Genomic DNA, 7,251 nt, shown 5'->3' on the forward strand with positions numbered 1-7,251 from the left:
CTAGAAGTGTTTAGATCGACATTAATAAACTACGGTGGCTTGTCTACTAACTACAGATAATTTATTGAACCTAATATAATGTTTGTATATATAATGTTGGGTGGTAATGAAATCAAACAACTTATCACGAGTTATCATGCAAACTAGGGAATATTCTCCTCTAGTGCTGTGTTCGCTAGATTTTGAAGTTTATCAGATGCAAGTTTTTCTGACTGATAGCATAATGTACCTTATTATTAATCTATTGCTGGTTGATCTAGAATATTTGAGAAAATGTTTTTTTAAAAACAAAGATAGATAAGTTATTTTGGCTTTTGCTATATATCCCAATTTCTTATATAAGAAAAGCATGAATCATTATCAATTCATAAGGTTATTTTAAGGAGCACTGACCATATTCGTATCCATAGTTGTATATTGAATGTATTGATGCAAAAACCTGATATAGTAATCGGTAAAAGGTGGCGGGTGGCAAATAGCGTGAGATTACTATATATACTTATTGAGATCAATGTGTATATTGTGGCACTGTCACAATGAGTTGTTATGTAGGTCAATTGAGTACAGATATTATTATTGAAATATTCCATACTAATGGGTGGTTTAGTTCTGTTAAATAATTTCATTATATTGGAATCGTTACATATGTTATGGTTCTGTCATGATAAGTTGGTATTATACAAAACGTTATAAAAACGTTATGACAAAGGAGGTAACAGTTTAATTCACAACCATTGCTATTAAAGTATTATAAAGTCTAGATGACTTAACTTATTATATACAGTTGAAGTGAGTAGATTGGATTAGGGTGAACAGAATATATAATTAGACCTAGCTTATTAGTGGAATCTGAGTTCTAAAAATTGTGTATTAATTTGTCCAGATAGGAGATTAGGATTGTAGTATCATCATAATTTATTTATGATTACATTGATTTAAACTTAGCTGGAAGAACATTGTCCTAGCATTATAATAGGTTATATACGTTGTCCAGGGGTACTTCGAGATTCTCCAAGGTTCTGTTAGGTCCCTGTCTTCTTCTTTTGTGGTTTCGTCATTAGAGAAAACAGAATTTATGCTTACCTGATAAATTTCTCTCTCTTGTAAAGTATCGATTCCACGGATTCATCCATACTTGTGGGATATTCTCCTTCCTAACAGGAAGTGGCAAAGAGAGCACCCACAGAAGAGCTGTCTATATAGCTCCTTTCTTAGCCCCGCCCCTCCAGTAATTCGACCGAAGGCTAGGAAGAAAAAGGAGAAACTATAGGGTGCAGTGGTGACTGAAGTTTTTTAAAATAAAAATATACTACCTGTCTTAAACAGACAGGGTGGGCCGTGGACTCGGTAAATCACAAGAGAAAGAAATTTATCAGGTAAGCATAAATTCTGTTTTCTCTTGTAAGATGTATCGAGTCCACGGATTCATCCATACTTGTGAGATACCAATTCCAAAACTTTAGGACACGGATGAAGGGAGGGACAAGACAGGTACCCTAAACAGAAGGCACCACTGCTTGTAAAACCTTTCTCCCAAAAATAGCCTCCGAAGAAGCAAAAGTATCGAATTTGGAAAATTTGGAAAAAGTATGAAGCGAAGACCAAGTCGCCGCCTTACAAATCTGTTCAACAGAAGCCTCATTTTTAAAAGCCCATGTAGAAGCCACTGATCTAGTAGAATGAGCAGTAATTCTTTCAGGAGGCTGCTGGCCAGCAGTCTCATAAGCCAAACGGATGATGCTCTTCAGCCAAAAGGAAAGAGAGGTAGCCGTAGCCTTTTGACCTCTCCGTTTACCAGAATACACAACAAACAATGAAGATGTTTGACGGAAATCTTTAGTTGCTTGTAAGTAGAACTTTAAAGCACGAACCACATCAAGATTGTGCAACAGACGTTTCATCTTTGATGAAGGATTAGGACACAGAGAAGGAACAACAATCTCCTGATTGATATTCCTATTAGAAACAACCTTAGGAAGAAACCCAGGTTTGGTACGTAAAACCAGCTTATCTGCATGGAAAACAAGGTAAGGTGAGTCACACTGTAAAGCAGATAACTCAAACTCTTCGAGCCGAAGAAATAGCTACTAAAAACAAAACTTTCCAAGATAGAAGCTTAATATCTATGGAATGCATAGGTTCAAACGGAACCCCTTGAAGAACTGTAAGAACCAAGTTTAGGCTCCATGGCGGAGCAACAGGTTTAAATACAGGCTTGATCCTAACCAAGGCTTGACTAAATGCTTGAATGTCTGGGACATCTGCCAGACGTTTGTGTAAAAGAATAGACAAAGCAGATATCTGTCCTTTTAAGGAACTAGCTGATAATCCCTTCTCCAATCCTTTTTGGAGAAAGGACAAAATTCTAGGAATCCTAATCTTACTCCATGAGTAACCATTGGATTCACACCAACAAAGATATTTGCGCCAAATCTTATGATAGATTTTCCTGGTGACAGGCTTTCTAGCCTGAATCAGGGTATCAATGACCGACTCAGAGAAAACACCGCAATGATAGAATCAGGCGTTCAATCTCCAAGCAGTCAGAGGCAGAGAAATTAGATTTGGATGCTGGAATGGACCTTGGATTAGAAGGTCCTGCCTCATTGGCAGAGTCCACGGTGGAACAGATGACATGTCCACTAGGTCTGCATACCAAGTCCTGCGTGGCCACGCAGGTGCAATCAGAATCACCGAAGCTCTCTCCTGCTTGATTCTGGCAACCAGACGTGGGAGGAGAGGAAACAGTGGAAATACATAGGCCAGATTGAAGGACCAGGGCACTGCTAGAGCATCTATCAGTACCGCCTGGGGATCCAGGGACCTGGACCCGTAACGAGGAAGTATGGCGTTCTGACAGGACGCCATCAGATCCAATTCTGGTGTGCCCCATAGCTGAGTCAGCTGGGCAAATACCTCCGGATGGAGTTCCCACTCCCCCGGATGAAAAGTCTGACGACTTAGGAAATCCGCCTCCCAGTTCTCTACCCCTGGGATATGGATTGCTGAAAGATGGCAAGAGTGAGTCTCTGCCCATCTGATTATTTTGGTTACTTCCATCAACGCTAAAGAACTCTGTGTTCCTCCTTGATGATTGATATAAGCTACAGTCGTGATGTTGTCCGACTGAAATCTGATGAATTTGGCCGCAGCAAGCTGAGGCCATGCCTGAAGCGCATTGAATATCGCTCTCAGTTCTAGAATGTTTATCGGGAGGAGAGTTTCCTCCTGAGACCATAAGCCCTGTGCTTTCAGGGAATTCCAGACTGCACCCCAGCCCAGCAGGCTGGCATCTGTTGTTACTATGACCCACTCTGGTCTGCGGAAATAAATTCCCTGAGACAGGTGGTCCTGAGACAACTACCAGAGAAGAGAATCTCTGGTCTCCTGATCCAGATGTTTTAGAGGAGACAAATCTGCATAATCCCCATTCCACTGTTTGAGCATGCATAGTTGCAGTGGTCTGAGGTGTAGGCGGGCAAAAGGAACTATGTCCATTGCCGCTACCATGAGTCCGATTACCTCCATACACTGAGCCACTGATGGCCAAGGAATGGAATGAAGAGCTCGGCAAGAGGTTAAGAGTTTTGATTTTCTGACCTCGTGGAAGGAAACTCTTGTGAGAGGGAAGAGAGAACTCTTTATGTTCACCTTCCACCCGTGAGATCTCAGAAAAGCTAACACGATGTCCATGTGGGACTTGGTTAGTTGGAAAGTCGACGCCTGAATTAAGATGTCGTCTAGATAAGGCGCTACTGCTATGTCCCGCGGTCTTAGAACCGCCAACAGGAACCCTAGCACCTTTGTGAAAATTCTGGGAGCCGTGGCCAACCACTTATTTAGAATTTTGAGATCCAAGATTGGTCTGGAGGTTCCCTTTTTTTGGGAACAACAAACAGGTTTGAGTAAAACCCTAGCCCTTGTTCCGCCTTTGGAACTGGGCGGATCACTCCCATGGTATGTAGGTCTTCTACACAGCGTAAGAACGCCTCTCTCTTTGTCTGGTTTGCAGACAATTGAGAAATGTGAAATCTCCCCTTTGGGGGGGAGTCTTTGAAGTCCAGAAGATATCCCTGGGACACAATTTCTAAAGCCTAGGAATCGTGAACATCTCTTGCCCAAGCCTGAGCGAAGAGAGAGAGTCTGCCCCCTACTAGATCCGGTCCAGGATCGGGGGCTACCCCTTCATGCTGTCTTTGAAGCAGCTGCAGGCTTCTTGTACTGTTTACCCTTGTTGTAAGCCTGGTTAGGTCTCCAGACTGGCTTGGATTGGACAAAATTCCCCTCTTGCTTTGCAGCAGGGGAAGCTGAAGCGGGACCACCCTTGAAGTTCCGAAAGGAAGGAAAATTATTTTGTTTGGTCCTTATTTTATTTGTTTTATCCTGAGGGAGGGCATGGCCTTTCCCTCCAGTGATGTCTGAAATAATCTCTTTCAGTTCAGGCCTGAATAGGGTCTTTCCTTTGAAAGGGATTTTCAAAAGTTTAGATTTTGATGATACATCAGCAGACAAGGACTTAAGCCATAACGCCCTGCGTGCTAAAATGTCAAAACCTGAATTCTTTTCCGCTAATTTAGCCAGTTGGAAAGCGGCATCTGTAATGAAAGAATTAGCCAACTTAAGGGCCTTAATTCTATCCATAATATCCTCTAATGGAGTCTCCATCTGAAAAGTCTCTTCTAGAGCCTCGAACCAGAAAGCAGCTGCAGTAGTTACAGGAACAATGCACGCAATAGGTTGGAGAAGAAAACCTTGATGAACAAAAATTTTCTTCAGGAGACCCTCCAATTTTTTATCCATAGGATCTTTGAAAGCACAACTGTCTTCGATAGGTATAGTTGTATGCTTAGCGAGAGTAGAAATAGCTCCCTCCACCTTAGGAACCGTCTGCCACGAGTCCCGCATGGTGTCAGATATGGGAAACATTTTCTTAAAAACAGGAGGGGGAGCGAACGGAATACCTGGTCTATCCCACTCCTTAGTAACAATATTCACAATCCTCTTAGGGACTGGAAAACATCAGTGTAACAGGAACCTCTAAGTATTTGTCCATTTTACACAATTTCTCTGGAACCACTATAGGGTCGCAATCATCTAGAGTCGCTAATACCTCACTGAGCAATAAGCGGAGGTGTTCAAGCTTAAATTTAAAGGCCGTCATATTAGAATCTGTCTGAGGGAGCGTCTTTCCTGAATCAGAAATTTCTCCCTCAGATAACAAATCCCTTACCCCTACTTCAGAACATTGTGAGGGTATATCAGATACGGCTATTAAAGCGTCAGACGGCTCAGCATTTGTTCTTAACCCAGAGCTGTCACGCTTTCCTTGTAAACCAGGCAGTTTAGAGAAAACCTCTGTGAGGGTTTTATTCATTACTGTGGCCATGTCTTGTAAAGTAAATGTATTCGACGCACTAGAGGTACTTGGCGTCACTTGTGCGGGCGTTACTGGTTGTGACACTTGGGGAGAGCTAGATGCTAAACCCTCATTTCCTTCAGTCTGAGAATCATCTATTGAAATATTTTTAAGTGCTAAAATATGCTTTTTGTAATTTATAGACATATCAGTGCAAGTGGGACACATTCTAAGAGGGGGTTCCACAATGGCTTCCAAACACATTGAACAAGGATTTTCCTTGGTGTCAGACATGTTAAACTGGCTAATAATGTAACAAGCAAGCTTGGAAAACACTTTAATCAAAGTAAATAACACTTTAGACAAAAATGGTACTGTGCCTTTAAGAGAAAAAAAGCTGCACAAACTCTGCAAAACAGTGTAAAAAAGCAGTAAATAAAATGAAACTTTTACAGTAGCATCATAAAGCCTTAGTAACTTTGCAGAACTATGCAAATAAACAATTAACCCTTAATGTAAAAACCGGATTGAAAAAACTTCAAAACCGGTAAAATAACATTCAGCACCTTGCCACAGCTCTGCTGTGGCTCCTACCTGCCCTTTAGGAACAATTTGTGGGGGGGAAAACCTCTTTTACAGCCCTCAAATACAGTAGGAACCTCTGGAGAAGTAGTTGGATACTTCTGAAGTAAATAAAATGCGCAACTGAGACGCGAAAATAGGCCCCTCCCACCTCACTCGATGTTATGGGGCCTAAAAGAAACACCACAGAGTGTTTCTTAAACTAGCCATGTGGGTTAATAACCCTTAAACAAGCCACCAAGACCCCTTAAAGTCCCTCAAAAAACGTTACATGCTTCAATAGAATCAAAACGTTTTTTCCTATTAGTGTCACCAGTAACTAATGAGCCCTTTATGCAAGCTTGGATTCCTCTTTTACTGAATACAGCTTACCCTTCCCTCATGGGGATATTGCCAGCCTTTATCTAGAATTATCACAGTCTGTCTAGAAAAAAATAGACTGAACATACCCCAATGCAGTTTAGCCTGCAAACTGTTCCCCCAAATGAAGTTTTCCTGTACTCTTCAGCCCTTGTGAGAACAGCAGTGGATCTTAGTTACATCATCATCCTCCTAGCAGAAATCTTCATCCCTTTTCTGCTAGAGAGTAAATAGTACACACCGGTACCATTTAAAATAACAAACTTTTGCTTGAGAAAATAAAAACTAACATTTTTGTCACCACATTCACTTTACCCTTCCTAGCAGTTAAACCGGCAAACAGAATGACTGGAGGGGCGGGGCTAAGTGAGGAGCTATATAGACAGCTCTGCTGTGGGTGCTCTCTTTGCCACTTCCTGTTAGGAAGGAGAATATCCCACAAGTATGGATGAATCCGTGGACTCGATACATCTTACAAGAGAAATGGGGATTTTATTTCAGAGTTTTTTCTTAGTGATAGTATGCCCTTTTTATGTATGGCTAGTTACTAGTAGGGTAAAACATGTAGATAGTCCATATTTAAGGGCTTTTTCTTGTTATCTTTTACTTTAAATTTTGTAGAGGTGGGTCAGCCTTCTGTTATTGGAAGGATTTTTGGAGGGGGTGATGTTATCGAAAATGTAATAGATGTGTAAGGTCTTCTTTATTATTCAGACCTTTAGCGAAGAGACAATCTAATTGGAAAATCCACCTTGACTCAGATGTTAAAAGCTTCCTTTCAAAATCTCCTCCCCTTTAATTTTTCTTGACCTTCTGTATACCAATGAATTTTAAGTCTTGTATATTTCCTTGATGTTTCATGGAAAAATGTTTATATAGAGACGTGTCCATACTCAATTTTTCGATAAGGAGTATATGCTCACGGATTCTGTCCCTTAGGAGTCGTGAGGTTT

At 41.1% G+C, this 7,251-nt stretch overlaps 1 protein-coding gene across 1 annotated transcript in view; it reads right to left on the minus strand.

The window, feature by feature from the left end:
* GAS2L3 (growth arrest specific 2 like 3) overlaps window positions 1-7,251 on the minus strand; it is a 176,512-nt gene that overhangs the window by 49,735 nt on the left and 119,526 nt on the right. The gene's annotated exons all lie outside the window — the stretch shown is intronic.

This window comes from Bombina bombina, chromosome 6 (genome assembly GCF_027579735.1).
Source record: "Bombina bombina isolate aBomBom1 chromosome 6, aBomBom1.pri, whole genome shotgun sequence".
Taxonomy (NCBI): domain Eukaryota; kingdom Metazoa; phylum Chordata; class Amphibia; order Anura; family Bombinatoridae; genus Bombina; species Bombina bombina.